Raw genomic sequence first — 19,311 nt, 5'->3', positions numbered from 1 at the left:
GCCAAGGATACACGCAGTAGAGGAGGATGATTGGATGAGGCCCCCCAAAGGCTGATTTTTTTACTGTACAGGCTTAAAACATGCAGAAAGTAATGCTGAACTTAAAGATTTAGATGCAGATTCCCTCTGGTCACCAAGCAGGTCATCCCTGGCACATTGAGATGATCCTCACTGAAAAGGAACAGATGGTTTCAAAACCAGAAGAAAAGGACATCTTAGAAGAAAGTGAAGAAATAAAAATGTATGGCCCTGGGCCACCCCTGGTGGCGCAGCAGTTGAGCACTGGGCTGAGAGGCTGCCCGCAGCCTCTGCAGTGCCAGTTCATTCCCCGGCCACCAGTGAGGGTCCCACAGGAAAAAAAAAAAATGTATGGCCCTGGAATAAAGTCAATATAAAATAAATGCAAATGATGTTGCAAAAAAAAGTTACGACTGTAAAACTGATGCTTGAAATGTTCCTATGAAAAATTAATTTCATTCCCTTGCTCTAGCTGATGATAAAATAATAATGAAATCAAACAGAAGCAGAAACAATAAATTTAAAAGAGGAAATATCAAATTTTATGTTCTAAATTTATATCTTTGTTTCACTAGTGCAAAAGACATTTCCTCTGAGAAAAAGTTATAATTACCATTTGTACCTTAAGAAAGGATTTTCCTAAGGCCTAAGAGAGCCATAAATAGCATAGTTTCTGTAGAACTAGAGAAGAATAGAAATTTTCATTTTCTTTCATCATCTTAAGGTAGAATTAAAAAAAAAATAGCTTCAAAATAACCACTGCAGGAACTAAATGTTGGACTTAGGTCATCAAGACTAATACAGTCATCGTCCCTGTTAAAGTTCAAGCATAAGTCAGGGCAACAGGAGTACTTCACTTAACAAAGCAGATGTATTTTAGGAAGCTGGAAAAATATATAAATTATGTTTACCTATGTGTGTGGCAAGGACAGTGGCTAGTGGTTCTACTAATTGTCAAGGGGCCTGGAAGAAGCAATCATGGATCATCAGACCAAGGTGGCATGGAAAAGAGACAGGTAGACGACCCTCTGGGAGTGGACACAAGGTATAAAGACTCAGCAGAGCACGGAGAGCACAGGGAGCCTGAACAGCAAGAGGGAAAGATGACTCCTGCAGTGAGCACCAGCCACACTGTTCTCAGCCCCTTCAATGCTTACACAGTGACTGTGCAAACAGAACAGCCATGGTGGCAGGAATAGAAGCATTGCAGGGACACAAAAGCATGGGTTCTGACCCTTCAAGGCTAATCTGACAAGCATTAACTATCTTCTATGTGTTAGGGACCAAAGACACCATCATACAAAATCATAGTCCCTATGAATGCACTGCCTGTCCTACACTAATGTATGGCTAGAAGTCCACTGGGAGAAGAAAAGAAGCAAGAACATTCCAAGAGGAAAGAGCAGATGCAAAGCCATTTGGACAACCATCAGGAGTGTGATGTCTAAGTCCATGGGAGGCTGCCAAGATAAGAAAAGACGAAAAGTAAGGATCATGAAAAGCTCTGTATGTCACACTTTTATAAGAAGGTGACTGAACATTTTTAAAGGATTTTAAATAGTGGAGGATCATGACCAGAGTGTGGCCCAACAAAGCCTTTTACAGCTAAGGTAATAGCCTTAACCAAGGTGGAAAAGAAAAGGAAAGGACATATTCCAGGGAGATTTTTGAAAGGAAGGCAAAACTTGGTAAAAGGAAGAAAGATGGCTAGGATGATTCTTTCCTAATCCCTAAATGGCCTCGTAGAAAAGTCTCCCACTTTGCCCCTTCTCAAAAATATTCTTACCCCATGTCTATAATTAAGTAGTTACAATATGAGCTCCCGCCTTCTTGAAAATCCTGCTTACTATGTAGGCCACCTTGTTTGGCTAGAGTGAAAAGAAAGATATTTGACCTTAATGATGCCATCAGAGCTATACATGTTTATGAGATTCTTGCTTGTTTCATTCAGAAACTAAGAGAGCAGACTGAAGTCCCTTTCTAGGAGCAGTCATGTGCAGGAACTAGGCTCAAGAGAACAAAGCAAACACACAGAAGCAGAGGTGAGAGCTGAAAAAAAGAGCTCTGCCAATGATACCCTTGTCCCATTCATTCCTGAAACCTAGCATCACCTTTTCTTAAATGACAATTAGTATCTGTTTAGGGACACATGCTCCTATCAAACAAGCCAGGTAAGCCTACACACACCTAGCGGACCTTAGCCTCCTTTCAGAAGCCATATCATCACAGACTCCTGCAGCACAGATATTTTCACAAGGGTGGAAATGATAGATTAGCACAATTTTATCAGAATCATAAATGTAACTAAAAGTAAACAATTTCTTTTGTTACTCAACAGTGAGAAGCAGAAAAAGAATTCAATTGCCATTGGCATTCTTTAGTGTCCACTTTTTTTTTTAAAGCAAAGTAAGTGAATTACTTGTAAAACATAAAATATGTGACAAAATACATGCCAGTGTAATGCAGTTTTCTCCTTTGTAAAAGGAGATTCACAGCTATTTCATTTAATTTTTCTATGACAGAAAAAGTGAATCAGTAACCTGTTTCCAAATGGACAGTTAATAAAGTTATTTTTATTGCATATCTTAGAGTTATTTTAATTTCCTTGAGTTACACACAATAAAAAAGAGCACTTTGCAAATCATTAACAGTTAAGAAGTACTTCTACTGACAATTTAGGGAGATAAAATTTGCATGGTTGCCTGAGAAAATCATTCATGTAACATTAGTAACTGCATAATCACATTTCCAAAATTGCAGGAAATAAGAGCAAAATAAGTGGAAGGAAAATGTGGATGGCATGATCGGAGATGCGTGTGCAAGATGAGTGTGCAAGATGTGGGTTCACACAGTGCAGAGAGGTATCTCTCTGAATGTCCAGTCTGTGAACATCAGCATCAATCCCATGGCTGCAACATCATCATCTTATATCAGGCATGAGAATACATGACATGGACAAAAATATATACCAATACGTCTTACAGTACAGGTGAGAGCAAGTCTCTCACCTGCTACTTGTAGTGATGAGTAATACCTAGTAAACCAAACTCAAGAACATCCACCCACACTACAAATCAAGATAAATGACCTCATCTTAAAATGGTCATTCTACTACATTTGCTCTGGACCTATGTTTTTTTAGACCAGAAATTTGAACCAACAGACTTAATCACTTACATTTGCTAAGGGCCAGTGACATGCAGGGCCAGTCAGCCTCTTGGCTGTCTCCTGACTTGCAATAACATCTCACATGTTCAACAGAATGACCTAAATAGGTCTCACATTATATAGAAAAGAGATGTAGAAACATTTTCTGTAAAAGTGCCCGTGAGTCCTAACTCCGCCGGAGCTATTCAACATCACAGTAGGAAAGCCACCACAGACAATATGTAAATGAATGGGTAGGGCTGTGCTCCAGTGAAATTTCATTTATAAAAAGCAAGCTATCGGCTGGATTTGGACCACAGGCTACAGTCTGCCAACCCCTAACAGGGAATCTCAGAGATCCCCACACCTCAAATCTTTCTCAAGTCTAATAAGCAGCTGGAAAAAATCCTTTGGAAAAGGAGATGAAAAGAAAGTCTAATAATATTTATTCTGCCTTTAAATTGATAAGAGCATAGACAAGCTATACAGTAGATTAAAGAACTTACATGCCTACAGCTAGATGAACAAAGTAAGACATAAGAGGTGACAAATAATGAGGAGAGGCAATAGCAATTTTAATAAACAAGTTATTGAAAATCATTAGGAGCCGCAAAAATTCTATCTAACCTAAAAATGTTATATTTCTCCTGCCAATATTTAATAATATATCTACTTCCCTCTCCTACTTTCCTACTCCTTCTACTGCTTACCCTGAATAAAAACATATAAGCACATGATGGTAAATAACAGTCTCTCTGCTTTCAGGGATGAACTTCCTAAAAGACAATTCTGTTTCACTATAGTAAATGGCCAGTTTAGTGAGGTTATGGAGTCAGAGAGAACAGAGTGTGAATCCAGACTATCTCATTTACCAGCTGTGTAATCCTGGGGAAGTTATTTAACCTCTCCAAGTTTTACTTCCTTAGCTACAAAATTGTTATTAAAACAGTATCCAGACTATGAAAGTTATTAAAATGGTATCCAGACAACAGTCACCTCACATAAAGAGTACTTATAAATCAATAAGATACTTCCCACCCAAAAAAATGGGCAAAGTCTTTGAGGGTGGCTGTAAAATATAGTTACAGATACCTTCTATTCTGGAAATATACACCCTTTTGCAATGTGGCGTAGTTGCTTCTCCAATCAAGCGGTACCATTTATTTTCCCATGCCCTGAATCTGGGCTGGTTGTGACTTAGATTGATCAAAGTAATATGGCAGAGCAACGTTATGGAACTTCCAAAATTATGTTTTAGGAGATCATGCAGTCACTGCCCTGCAAGTGCATGTAACAAAGCCCAACTGGCTTACTAGAGACTGAGAGGCCATGGGATTCAGCACTTAAACACCCTGGAGTTAGATAAAAGAATGAAGACAAAGAAACTATATTTGGTTCATCTAGGTAGTCAGATTACCAAAGTAGTGGTAATCAACTACTGCTAATGAGATCAAAGTTGAAGCTTCCAGTCTTGCAAAAGTTAGTTCAATGCAGGAAATAATGCACTTTGACCTAACCCAAACACTACTCTCCAGTCTTTCACAGTTTCTAACATAATAATCAAAAGAGAAAAAAACAGCAGCACAAGCAGTCAGAACTGCATACCACTATTACCACAACTATAGATACTATCACTAAAGAGAGTTCTCCTGATTCCCAATGATAATATCAGCAGAATATCAGAATAGCAGATAATACCACACATTAGGTTTGGATTATTAAAATGTAGAAGGAAAAAATTAGCAGAAATGGCCAAATTAGTAAACTCACGAACTGTTTCAATAAAGAACATTTTCCACTTCCATATCTTAGAGTGTATCCATCTGTCTTCCCACGCTCCAGCAATCTACACTAAAAGAGAGCCCCAAATTTGCTTGTTAGGCCTGTAGTGGAGATAAAATGAGATGAGGAAGTAAATAAAAGAAACTCCTGGGGCCTCCCCTGGTGGCGCAGTGGTTGAGGGCTGGGCTGCGAAGCTGCCCACAGCCTCTGCAGCAGCAGTTCAATCCCCAGCCACCGGCGAGGGTCCCACATGGCACGGAGACCTTTCCTGCCACCCGCTGCTCCCCTCAGCAGTATACTTTGTCAGTCTGCCTGTTCTGTTCCCCGCTCTGGCTTTGGTGAATTGTCTCACTGCCCCGTGTTTCTGACTGTACCCAGTGCTTGTATAAATAAATAAATAAATATTAAAAAAAAAGAAAAAAGAAAAACTCCTGAAGTTCATCCATTTAAAATTTGGTCATGAAATCTAGTTATGATTATTGACCAACTTAAGTGGAATCTATATTTTCTAATAGTAACTAGTAGATTTGTCCCAAACAAATTTAATGATTTATTTATTTATTTTATATATATTTATTACATCATCCTTCATTTTTGTACAATGTATGATTTTCCATGAAATTCCCACCACCAATTCACCTGTGCACCATTACCATAGTTCCTTGTGCTTATTTTAAAAAACTGATACTTAGAAAAAAAAATTGGGAAGACTAACCCACAATACAACTTATTTAATGCATCAACTTGCTATTAGATACCTAGAAATTCAAGATTGATTTGAAAGTGATTCAAATTCTACACTAATTGTTTAGATAACTTGTAAGTAAAAGAATATTCACACATAATCATATAAAGCAAAGTTACAGATAAAGCAGAACCAGAGTTGGAGAATGAGTTCTAACTGTGATAAAGAAAAGAATCACAGAAAAAAAGGGCAATGTGGCTAGTTTTAAGACAATTTGGAATTAGTAGGAATATGGTAGGCTTCATTTTTAATTAGGGAACATGCTTCATAATTGCAATTAAATTTTATGTGTAATTATTTCACTTAACATTTCTCCAGCTAAACTTCAAGTTCTGAGAGGTCAAGACTATCGCTTTATAATTGTCTCTCTAGTACCTAGGGGAATATCTGGTATATTATAGACATTCAGCAAATCTTTTTTAAGTAAGTGAATAACAGGGGAAGGAAAGCAACAATTTGCCTAGAAAATAAAGACTAAAGGAACAAGAAGACTAAATGGACTAAATCACAGAAGACCATAAATATCAACCCAAGGGACTCACTCGCCGCCGACGGTCCGACTCGTCCACCGCACGCCCTGCTGCCACCCCGCAGAAATGCTTCCATCACTCTGTCTTTCGCCAGATTAGGCTGGTGTCCAGGACCCTGGCTCCTCATCTCACTCAGGTTTATGCCAAAGATGTAAAATTTGGTGCAGATGCCCGAGCCTTAATGCTTCAAGGTGTAGAACTTTTAGCTGATATTGTGGCGGTTACTATGGGGCCAAAGGGAAGAACAGTGATTATTGAACAAAGTTGGGGAAGTCCCAAAGTAACAAAAGATGGTGTGACTGTTGCAAAGTCCATTGACACAAAAGATAAACATAAAAATATTTCCTCCAAACTTGTTCAAGATGTTGCCAATAACACAAATGAAGAGGCCGTGGATGGTACTACTACCGCCACTGTACTGGCCCACTCTATTGACAAGGAAGGCTTCGAGAAGATTAGTAAAGGTGCTAATCCAGTGGAAATAAGGAGAGGTGTGATGTTGGCCGTTGATGCTGTAATTGCTGAACTTAAGAAGCAGTCAAAACCAGTGAAAACCCCTGAAGAAATTGCTCAGGTTGCTACGATTTCTGCAAATGGAGACAAAGAAATTGGAAACATCATTTCTGGTGCAATGAAAAAGGTTGGAAGAAAGGGGGGGTCATCACAGTAAAGGATGGAAAAACACTGAATGATGAATTAGAAATTATTGAAGGTATGAAGTTTGATCGAGGTTATATTTCTCCCTACTTTATTAATACATCAAAAGGTCAGAAATGTGAATTCCAAGATGCCTATGTTCTATTGAGTGAAAAGAAAATTTCTAGCGTTCAGTCCATTGTACCTGCTCTTGAAATTACCAATGCTCACCATAAGCCTTTGGTCATAATTGCAGAAGATGTCGATGGAGAAGCTCTGAGTACACTTGTTTTGAATAGGCTAAAAGTTGGTCTTCAAGTTGTAGCAGTCAAAGCTCTAGGTTTCGGTGACAATAGAAAGAATCTGCTGAAAGATATGGCTATTGCTACTGGTGGTGCAGTATTTGGAGCAGAGGGATTAACTTTAAATCTTGAAGATGTTCAACCTCATGACTTACGAAAAGTTGGAGAGATCATCGTGACCAAAGATGATGCCATGCCAAGGAAAAGTTGACAAGGCTCAAATTGAAAAACGTATTCAAGAAATCTTTGAGCAGTTAGATATCACAACTAGTGAATATGAAAAAGAAAAACTAAATGAACATCTGGCAAAACTCTCAGATGGAGTAGCTGTGCTGAAGGTTGGTGGGACAAGTGATGTTGAAGTGAATGAAAAGAAAGACAGAGTAACCAATGCCCTCAATGCTACATGAGCTGCTGCTGAAGAAGGCATTGTTCTGGGAGGAGGTTGTGCTCTGCTTCGGTGCATTCCAGCCTTGGACTCATTAACTCCAGCTAATGAAGATCAGAAAATTGGTATAGAGATTATTAAAAAACACTCAAAATTCCTGCAATGACTATTGCTAAGAATGCAGGTGTTGCAGGATCATTAATAGTTGAGAAAATTTTGCAAAGTTCCTCAGAAGTTGGTTATGATGCTAAGGTGGGAGATTTTGTGAATATGGTGGAAAAAGGAATCATTGATCCAACCGAGGTCATAAGAACAGCCTTATTGGATGCTGCTGGAGTAGCCTCTCTGTTAACTACAGCAGAAGTTGTAGTCACAGAAATTCCTAAAGAAGAGAAGGACCCTGCAATGGGTGGAATGGGGGGAATGGGAGGTGGTATGGGAGGTGGCATGTTCTAATTCCTAGAATAGTGATTTACCATTATTGATGAACTGTGAGAGGAAGCTCAAAGCAGGGTTCCTCATCTATAACTTCAGAGAAGTCAGTTGAAGGAAATGACTGAAGAAAAGGCTGGCTGGTGTTTAAGAAAATCACTATAATCATCAGTTATTGGTTTCAGTTGACAACATATAATGGTTTACTGCTGTCGTTGTCCGTACCTACAGGTAATTTATTTTGTATTTTTGAATAAAAAGACATTTGTACATTCCTGATGACTGAATGCAAGAGCCATGTACCAATGTACTGCTTTAAACTTAAATCACCGAGGCATTTTTACTACTATTCTGTTAAAATCAGGATTTTAGTGCTTGCCATCACCAGATGAGAAGTTAAGAAGTAGCCTTTCTGTGGAGAGAAAAATAATTGTGTACAAAGTAGAGAAATATCCAATTATGTGACAACCTCTGTGTAATAAAAATTTGTTTAAAGTTAAATTTAAAAAAAAAAAAAAGGGCTCTCTGCCCTTACATACCCCTTCAAACCAGCAACAATGCAATGGGTTCTTCTTATGTTTTGAATCTCTGACTTCCCTTTTGACTATCAGCTGGGAAAAAAACTCTATACTAGGACTGGCCAGATAAGCTTCCTAACTTAAGGTCAACTGATTAGTAACCTGAATTATATCTCAAAATCCCTTTTGCTATGTAGCCTAATATAATCAAGGGGATAACATCCATCACATTCACAGTGCTTGGGATTATGGCAGGGAATCTAAAGATTCCCTATCTCTCTCTCTCTTTCTCTCTCTCTCTCTCTCTCTCTTTCTCTCTCTCTCTCTCTCTCTTACACACACACACACACACACACACACACACACAGTTTTAAAAGGATCCTTAAGCTAAAATGCAATGAAGAAGACTTTAAATGTCAGAATCCTGTATTACATAAATTACCAATAATTAAGAAGGAAAGAAATCAAGGAAAAAGTTGTCACAACAAAAAAGAAGGATGCCTTCTCTTGGAGACTGGAAGAAAGAATGATAAAACTGGAGAGAAGAGAGGCAAAAGAGCGTTGATGCCAGCTATTTACTTTGTCAAAATTAGTATCATTTAATTTTAGATACAAAAAAGACACATTCTCCTATTCTGGGTTCTTTGAAAAAGTTGTTCCAGATGGTTACACCTCCTTGAGTGACAGCACCCAGAGTAGCCTTGCACATATTGGAAATTCAATTAAATGCTGCTGACCATCTGATTGAGAATTCAGAGTCTGGAACAGCTGACTCAATACAAACATATGGCTCAGTTCCCATCAAAGGAAAAATCAAGTCATAGCATCCCCCTCTCCAATATCGCACCTCCTTTGCAATGTGGGAGAAAACAAAAGTGAACTTACAAAAGCAGACCATGTAGCAAAGATTAGGGAACAAAGTGTAGAATACAAAATTTCTCTAATTTTATCAGGAAATCAGAATTATTCAGCTAAGGATCAACACTGAGGTGTTTCCTTCTTACTTCAATGCAATCAAATCAATCCTTACAGAGCACTACTTCAGATACTGAAGTTGAGGAAGACACGATCTGAGCTCAAGACTCAGGGTTGGAAGACAGGAGAAGGATACAAATGACAATAAAACAGCTGTTTCAACAGCATTAATTTTAAAACTGAATAGAAGGGGAGAAAACAATATTAAATTACTACTTTTAGTCCCGTCAAGAACGATGTGACATGTTTATAGATAAGAAAACCAAAGGCTCAGACAGATTAAAAACATTTATTTTCCAGATCATATGGCAAGTATCTGGGAGGGTATAAACAGAACTGACTGACCCTAAAAGTCAGTCTCTCTCAAAGGAGGAATAAATGTTTTGCTAGTTGGATGTTGATTTGGAGGCTGGGGGAAAAATAACAGGAGTCATTTCTTAGAGAGGCAGTTATTTCAGGTCAAACTTGCAAAGATATACAATTTTATAAAGTTGAGACTTTAAAGAAGGAGAACAAGTCCAGGGGAAACAGCATAAAGCACAAAAGCAAGAAATCAGGGTCAACATTTGAAGAATACTAAATAGTTCAGCACAAACTTACAGCACAAACTCTTGACAAATATAAATAGTTTGTATGTTCATTGGGGTGCGTACTAATTGGGGTTAAGAGGTTACTACATTAATTCAGACAAGAGTCTACACTAGGCTCTCAGCAATTAAAAATGAGAAGGGGGACTGATGTGGAAAATTACTCCATATTTACTTTACATTTAAGAAAATAAAAGCAGAAAGTCCAAAATATGAGGTTGAATTAGGAAGGGAAAATTTACCCACTCCACTTCCCTTTGCCATCTAGTAAAGAGGTTAGCAAACTACCACCCACAGGTTTTTATAAATAAAGTTCTGCTAGAACACAGGCACATCCATTCCTTCATGGACTGTCAATGACTGCTTTCGCCTTACCATAGCAAAGATTGGATGGCCCATAAAACCTAAAATATTCCTTTTCTACTCCTTTGCAAAAAATATTTTTCCAGTATTTGTTCTTGCCTCATGCCTCAAAAGTCATTGTTCCCACCTTTGGAGTAGTTATTCTGGTTCTATTATCACTACCAAGCTCATACAGATACTTCTTGATTGCTCAATTTTCAAAATTATCATTTGAATCTCTTACACCATCAGCCCTCAACCCCATACTCCTTCCCCACCACATAGACACCTTTTTCTACCAATAAAAATGTATATTTAAATCTGTGGTTTTAGGGCCTCCCCAGTGGCACAGCAGTTGAGCGCTGGGTTGCGAAGCTGTCTGTGGCCTCTTCGGTGCCGGTTTGATCCCCGGCTGCTCCCCGGCCACCGGAGGAGGGACCCACATGGTGCGCAGACCTCTCCTGCCGCCCGCTGCTCCCCTCAGCAGTGTGCTTTGGTCCTTCTACCTGTTCTGCTCCCCGCTCTGGCTCTGGTGAATTCTCTCACCCTCCCGCGCTTCTGAATGTACCCAGTGCATGTATAAACAAACAAACAAACAAACAAATAAATAAAACATGCCTCTATAATAAATAAATAAATAAATACATAAAAATTAAAAAATAATAATAAATCTGTGGTTTTACATATGATCATACCTACATAGTTGTCTACTATGCCAATTAATGTGATAGGATTGTATTTCCATACTCATGCAACATTTCTTTCTAAAGTTATAATTATCATTTGTTTCATTTGCTTAGTTTTTCACCAATCTATCACTGTTTTTTTCCAAGTCCAACACATCTGTCAATTGTCAATTTTTTCCAAATGTTCAGACATAACAAATACCTCATTGTTTCTATTTGTTCCTCCCAAAATACTCCCACAGTCCTTCATTCTTTTTCTCCCTCTGAGCTGGTTGCTTTTTAACCTAATAATCAGCTGCTTTCCTGGAACTTCCTTTCTCTGTTCTCCTTTATTGACTCTCTTGTTTTCTGCATCCCAAGTCTTTCTTTTTATTGATTTCCCCCCTTGTTTTATGCAAGGTCATTCTCCAGAAGCTTTCTATGAAAGCACATATAAAACAAATGTTGTAATCCTTTCATATCTCAGAACTTTTCGATTCTATCTTCATATCTCATTGATAGATTGACAAACAAGCAAATCTAGGATGGAAATTATTTTTCCTTGTTATTTTAAAGTATTGCACCACTGTCTTCTTCACTCCAATGTTGCTGTTAAAAGTTTGATGCCATTCTGATTTCCATTCATTTCTACTTGACTTGTTTTTGTTTTCTTTTGTTTTATATGCCCTCCATCAAGCACTTCAGAATTTGTATGAATCCAATATAATCTTAAATATGAAAGAAATCATATGTCAATGATGTCACTTCATAGTCTCATCCATTATGCTGGTTACTTGTGGAGCCTCTTCAGACTAGAGACTTACAACTGTTAGTACCAGGAAATTTTCTTGTAATATTTCTTTCATAATTTCCTTCAGTTATTTTTCTTGTACTCCATTTGCATCAGCTGTCTACTGACACACTGATGCATAAAAATCCTAAAATTCGATGGTTAAAACAAAAATCATTTATAATTGCTCTGCTGCCTATGAGTTGGCTAAGCAGGATGGGGATGGCTTAGTGATTAAGAAGATATCAGTGAAGCTGAAGCAAGACATTTCAACAGCACATGGATGCAAAAGGTGAAAGAGCAGGTACTGCAGCAAGTGCTCAAGCAGATTAATTTTCAAATAATCTGATGGTGAAGAGGAAGAAAAAAAAAACTGAGATGGGCAAAAAGCAGGAATTGAACAAAATAAGTTATGGAAAGCTTCATGTTTGTTTGTTTGTTTTTTCAGTTTGTTGTTTAAGAAAGAGAAACCTGGGCAGGAATACATAAGAAAAGTAACAAAGAGTCTCTCCTGACTAACTTCCACTCACCGGTCTTCTGAACTCTCTTCTCAGCTAAGTCCTGAGTTTTTGCTTGCTTGTTCATCTCTGCATTGTTGATTTAGCAAGAATCCTGCTGGGTCAGTTTAGCCAGAACCCTCATCCTCTACAATTGATCACCCTGAATGTCCTCCACCATCCCCCAAGTAAGTCAGACCACCCTGGCTTCTGAAATTTATTTCATCTCTACCAACTCATTTTCACTAAAATTAGGCTACTTTTAGTCCTAATTCCTTTTGGGATTCATATTTTAAAATGTAACACTTACACAGTACTTATAATCATTGTTCTCTTCACTTTTTCTTTCATCAACACTGGCCACTTGATTCATAAACCTCTGAAACACCTTATTTCAACCAGGAGGGATTTTGCCTCCCAGGGTAACTTTCAGAAATGTCTAAAGACAGTTTTGGCATCTAATGGTGTAAGCCAAGGATGCAGCAGTCCTACAATGCAAAGGACAGCCCTGTCTCACCCCGGCAATGAATTATCTGGCTCAAAATGTCAACAAAGCCAAGTTTGAGAAAGCCACATCATTCATATTCTAAGACCTATGCATACCTCAACAAACAAATAAACCTACATTACACTCAAGTTCACCCTTCTGCTCTCGGAGCTACTGTGTTTCCAGACCCTTTGTCCACCTTGACCATTGAAACTTTGCCTTTTCCCAACAATGCTTTGATGTACACAACATTTAGATGCCTAAGGGACTACTGCCTCTGTCCAGTCCCAAAATTCCCTCGCTTATTTCTCACCGTGGAAAATGAGGGGACTTCAAGCCCTTGTTTTCTGGACTAGAGCTCTACACAGTCTGATCTCCAACCCAATCTGACCAGCCTTATTCACCTACTGCTCCCTACACCCCAGGGTGACAATGTTTTGACACCACATCAGAGCAGACTTTAAAAGGCCTTTTCCTGTCTAACACTAGAGCCTTGATATTTAATCTCCTCCTTCAACAGTCACCTCAGGAGCTGTCGTCTATCTCTATAGCAGGCATTTAGAGGTTTTAAAAGTTCATTACATGGTCACTAAAGGAACACCTGAATCAACAACCTACGGGGGGGGGGGGGGGGGGGGGGGGGGGGGGGGGTGTTAAGTCAAAAAGAACATATCTTTAGATTTACTGGATTCAGAGTTCTTTCTCTCAGTTACCAAAATATTTACTGAAGTTCTGTGTTAGGCATTGAAGGGCAGGAGGATTATAAAAGAACAAACATGACCCAACACTTAAATAGTTGACAATTTAATATATAAATCAGATATGAATATAAATAATTCATAGATCAATTGATTGTGATCAGATTATCCTTATTCTCCAGCTTAAAATGGAAAAAAATCTTCCCTCATATTGATTAAAAACAACAGTCTCAAAATAAAAGTATACAAAGTGAATGAATGAGCAAATGAACAAGCAGATGGATAAACGAGAAATCACACTAGTAAAGCTTTTTTTGGGTCTTAGGCAAGGTGGTACATCATGTAAATTAGTTTCATTATTCTACTACATCACTTTTCCTTTCATTTTCCTCAAATGTCATTCTCACTATAAATGCTAATTGGTTTGGCATATATAAACTAATCTGGTGGCAGAATAATTGTGTAAGACATTACATGCTGAAAATCTTTGAACAGTTGAACAGATACCAAAGCTTCCAAACAGACCTAGCCCACTAGTCTGTGCACAGCCCAGACTGATACAGGGCTATAGAGCACTTTACATCTGGAGATGTTTATAGTCAGCGGCCAGTGACCGGTCAGTGTTGGTGCCTTAGCAGTTGTTAAACAGTTTTCATGCCATATTTGGTTGGTACAATTTCTCAATTTTAGAGTAATAGATAGAGTTCCCCCCAAAAAAGAGATCATAACTTTATTACATTCCTTCTTCTGCTAAGTATATAAAAATACTAGTTATCAATTTAGCAGCACATCACTAGTTGAAGTGATTTTGCCTCTGTATGACACCTTGTTAATTCATCATGACAATATAGTCACACAGCAGCTACACAGAGAACTCTGATGCTACAAGCGAGATTCTCTCCATTCCTCATGAGGTGGAGTCATACAGAGTCTGACCCAGGCTCCCTCAGGTTCTGTCTTCATGACCTTGAGCAAGATGTTTAGCCTCTTTTCAAGTGGAAGTCTACATGAGACTTTAACCACATGCAAATGGGAAAAATAATAGTTACCTCCTAGGTCTGCTGTGAGAACTGATGATAAATCTGTAAGACTAGCATATACCAGATACTCAATGAATTCTAGCATTCCCTTTAATACCATGCAAATTTACTGAGCAAAATTATCTTTTAACTCTTTCCTCTCATTCTTCTTTTGTTCCCTCCCCTTTGTCAATTTTTCATTCATGGTTTTATTTATTCAGAGCTACTACAAGCAAGAAATGCCTATCCTAAAATGACTCCAAATTGGCCATTTTAGATTCCAAATTGGCCTTCACCTGAAAACACACCTCACCTTTGTTTTTAAGTGTTTTTCTTCCCACCCCTACCACCCATCTCTGATAATTTTCCAACATGAGGAAAGAATATTGGCTATTTAGTCAGGCAGTACTGGATTCTAAATCCAACTGTGTGGTTTACTAAATCCAGTTACTTAGGGTCAGTTACTACATTTCTCTGGGTCTCAATGTCCTACAAACAACACATGTAGGGATGAGTACAGCAACCAAGCACAAAAGAGATACTCTAACAAACGATACTCACTTTTCCTCAGCACTGAAACATGGAGGTTGCTAATCAAACCTGTGTTCTCACTCAACAACTGCTCTCAAAGATACAGTCAAAGGTTTTCTTTGAAAAATAAATTAAAACTGGGGGGGAGGGGATATGTAGTCCAAAAAGATATGGTCCGAACTATGTCCTGAATGAATGTTCCACACTTATTCACTCTTTGGTCGTTCAACAATTTCTTTATGTTCTAGACATAAAATAACATTCATTCTATAGCCTTTAACAGATAACTAAGCCAAGGTTTCAGGTCTGAAGGAGCTCAGGGTCTAGAGGGAAAGCAAACATGCAAACAAATAATCACAATGCAGTATTCTCCGCGCTAAAAATAGAGGTGTGTGGAAGGTGCAGGGATGCACAGAAGATAGAGATCCGGCAATGCTTCCCAGAAGAGATGATTATGCAGGAGTTGAGTAGAGGGTGAACAGGGTTGGGCTGAGCACACCAGGGAAAAATGGGTATTCCAGGGGGGCAACAGTGGAAAGTCCATGAAGCCTGCTGAAAACGCCATGTACAGGAATCAGATATGGCTGGAGGATGCTGTTGAAAAGACTGGTGTTAAATGAGGCAAACAGGAAGGAGTCTAATCACAAAAATCTTCAGATGGTACTCCAAAGAATTCAGGCTTTCTTCATTAAGCGCTGTCAGAGAGTAACATGTTTTAGAACAATTCCTCCAGCAGCAGAGGAAGGAGTGGGTGGGAAGGGTTGCTCCTGGAAGTGGTGACAAAGGGTGGAGGCAAGTGGGAAAGGAAAGGGTCAAAGACAGCTCCAGGGTTTCTAGCTGAGATGAATGGCGCACTGTAGCGCCACTAACACAAAGAAAGGGGTCACACAAGTGGCAGAGCAGAACTGTGGGTAAAGATAATGAACATTTCACAATTTATGCCTCCGTGGAGGAGGAGATGTTCAGCCATTGGGAATAAGCCATCTGAAGAGCACAGGAGAGAGGGTTGCATTAGAGATACAGATTTGGGGTAGACATTCTGGAGTGATAATTTTTTTTTAAACCAAGAGACATGCTTTTTAAAAGGAAAGTCATTCATTGAAACCCAACTTTATTTGAAAAGATCACACACTGAAAACCGGAATGTACTGCCTGCTGTACATATATTAAATTTTAACGTAAAAAATGAAAAGATGTCAACATACTTAATGAACACATTCAATTTTTAAAACCACGTATAGGTGTTTTGTATTCATCTATAGATGACTTTTCTTGAGCACCCTACTAACAAAAAGGATGTTTTCCTTTCCTACACAATCAATGTGTTTCCAAAATAACGTTTTCATGGCCCCAAACCACCACACCACCACCGCATGCTGCATCTTTTGAATAAACAAGTGTGTTTAATTTCCTGAGTAAACATTACTCATGCTTGACACGGAACACAGTCCAAATTCACTGAAGGAGTTAAGAAATTTCTAAAATCTGAGGAGCAGTAAACCTCAGCAGAGATTTTAGTCCAGAGCTTATTATAAAGGACTAAAAAGTCAATGTCATACCAAATTTTTAAATAACATCGTGCATCCTTCTATTTAATAAATTATTTCAAAATCAGGTCACAATTGACAGACACACTATCTCGGGCAGACAGGAGAGAGTAGATAAGCAGGGAAAATTTCCTTTTCTCTACTGAAGCATGTCCACCAACTGTCATATCTGGAAAGGAGCCAAAATGAGTACCTTATTTCCAAAAAGGACAGACTCTTAAAATATTAGCAAAATGTGCAGTTTATAAATGTGGAACATAGAAAAATCTTTTAAGATTCACATTTATGGATGTTCAGAAGCACTATTTCTAAGACATGGATTAAAAACATAGCCCATCTATGCAACGAGCTCTAAAAACCAAATGTAGAGCCCCTTGAATCCCTGTGTGTAAGTTTTACCTTTTCTTCTAGGCTATGAGCATCTATCCATTTCTGAGATTTGTTCCCTTTATTCTCTCAACCACAAGGTCAAGCCCAGAGATCCAGCTGTCCCTATATATGCTATATGATCCTGTTCCTCACCCTTGCTACTGAGTTCCTGGTCTATCCAACTCCTGGTAGTTCAACTTTTTCTATTGTCTTCTAGAATCTTCTAGACACCCATCTCCCTAAAAATCAGGCAAGCAAAATTTCTGAAGAAGGTCCATTAGACAGGGATCTTACTCCCTTTTCCCCACCTCCTTGCCATCAGAGGGGGGTAAAAACCCATACATATAACATTAATGAGGAAATATATCTGTCAATTCCTCAAAGGTTTCAGCTGGTTTTTCAAAGTTAGTAGTAGATGGGTAGGAGAGACACTTTTTGGTTCCTGTTCTGTTGATGAATGTCATGCTTCCAGTACTGATACCTGGCCTGCTGGCACTTACCTGAGTTGACCACACGAACTAGCTGAGAAAACCATCATCAAATCATGTCTCTTTCTCTTAACCTTGCCCTCATGTTTCCTAATCTTTCTATTCCTCTTTGTCATACAGCACTTTCTGGTTTCCTGGTCCACAGTTTACCAGGGAAAGCTGACACAGCTGATTTGCTGAGGGAAAACAGCTGAACTATTATGGAGGAAATCAGAGAGAAAAGAGGGAGGGAAACTAGAAATGCTAGCAACTAGAAAAGAATCAGGAAAACCCTGGATTTCATCTGAATCTGTATAAATTTGTAACCCAATATTAACGTCCTCAATATGGATTGGGACCTACAGTCAACTAAGGGTAACCAAGGATTTTCTAAATCATCTTCTCACTGATCCAAAATAAATATTGTTTTAAAAGGTGTAACAAGTAGGCATCTGGATAATGTTCACAGGCAATAACCAGGAAAAAAAGAAGGGTTAGCATTCATTTTGAATGACTGTCCTGTTGGAAACTCCCTAGCAGATTTAACACTGCTAATCCCACTGTCACCCTGGATTGATCCCAACTGCATCACATGGTATTTTGGTAACTTAAAGAAGTGAGGGAAACCTAACAGAGGGGAAGTAGAAAGATAAGGTGAAGAAAGACTTCTGGTTTATATGTATCATAGAAAGACTAACTTGAAAACTGACTGAGCCTTGAAAGCTGACCAGGAGGGGAGAGAGGAGGGAGCCAACAGAAGGGGAGGAAATAGAGCATGGTGGACTATGGTAGAGGACCATGGGTGCATTGGTGATGGGAGAGCTACAGTGACTAAAACTGAGGGGAGAAAGTCTCTACTGTGAAAAAACAAAGATGCAACAATCATTCATCATTAATAAAAAAGAAATGATTTTAAAAATTTTTCCACATGCCCCATTTCTGAGATTTGTCTCCTTTCTTCTCTCAACCACAAGGTGAAGCCCAGAGATCCAGCAGTCCCTAATATATGCTATATGATGCTGTTCCTCAACCTTGCTACTAAATTCCTGGTCTACCCAACTCCTGACAGTTCAATTTTTTCTATGGTCTTCTAGAATCTTCTTGACTCCCATCTCCCTAAAAAGCAAGAAAGCACAATTTCTGAAGAAGGTCCATTAGTCAGGGATCTTACTCCCTTTTCCCCACCTCCTTTCCGTCAGGGGGAAAAACAACCCATACATTGATGAGGAAATATATCTGTCAACCCCAGACTCAAGGGTTTTGGTTGGATTTTCAAAGTTAGTAGTGGATGGGTAGGAGAGACACTTTGTGGTTCCTGTTCTGTTGATGAATGTCACAAATTTCAAAGCCTAAGAACCATTTCTATGAAAGCTGAAGGATTCCATAAAAATAGATAGCCAAGATACAAAAAGAAATACTATAAAAAGCTCTGATATTATTGAGAGGCACTGTTGATAAGAAAACAAGGATGTCAGAAAAGAGTAGGATCCTGTGATATAATTTTGCACCTTAAGTATATATAATATAAATTCAGTCTTGCTTAATTCCCTTCTTTGGTAGTAAAATCAAAATGCTGATCGTCTTTCCAACTGAACTTATTTTCCCGGACCTTATAAAAGGGGAACAAAAACTGATAACACTGACTGCTGCTTATTTTTTCTTGAATTTGGCATGAAAAGCTGAATGGTATTTTAAAGCACAGAATATAACTACAAGGGATTATTTCTGCAATGCTTCCAACTAATTTTTCCCACTTTTTGCAAATAAGAAAGGTAATTTTCAGCTATATCAAACACTTCCTAAAGAGCTTCCTGAAATTTTCTTTGCTTAGATGTGTTT

At 38.5% G+C, this 19,311-nt stretch overlaps 1 protein-coding gene across 1 annotated transcript in view; it reads right to left on the bottom strand.

The window, feature by feature from the left end:
• Positions 1-19,311, bottom strand: part of ANKS1B (ankyrin repeat and sterile alpha motif domain containing 1B) — a 793,190-nt gene that overhangs the window by 757,064 nt on the left and 16,815 nt on the right. The gene's annotated exons all lie outside the window — the stretch shown is intronic.

The sequence above is a fragment of the Talpa occidentalis genome, unplaced genomic scaffold, assembly GCF_014898055.3.
Source record: "Talpa occidentalis isolate TD23 unplaced genomic scaffold, MPIMG_talOcc4v2.1 talOcc4.16, whole genome shotgun sequence".
NCBI classification, from domain to species: Eukaryota; Metazoa; Chordata; class Mammalia; order Eulipotyphla; family Talpidae; genus Talpa; species Talpa occidentalis.
Note: the sequence above shows the minus strand (reverse complement) of the source record. Positions and strands in the feature narration are given on the sequence as shown.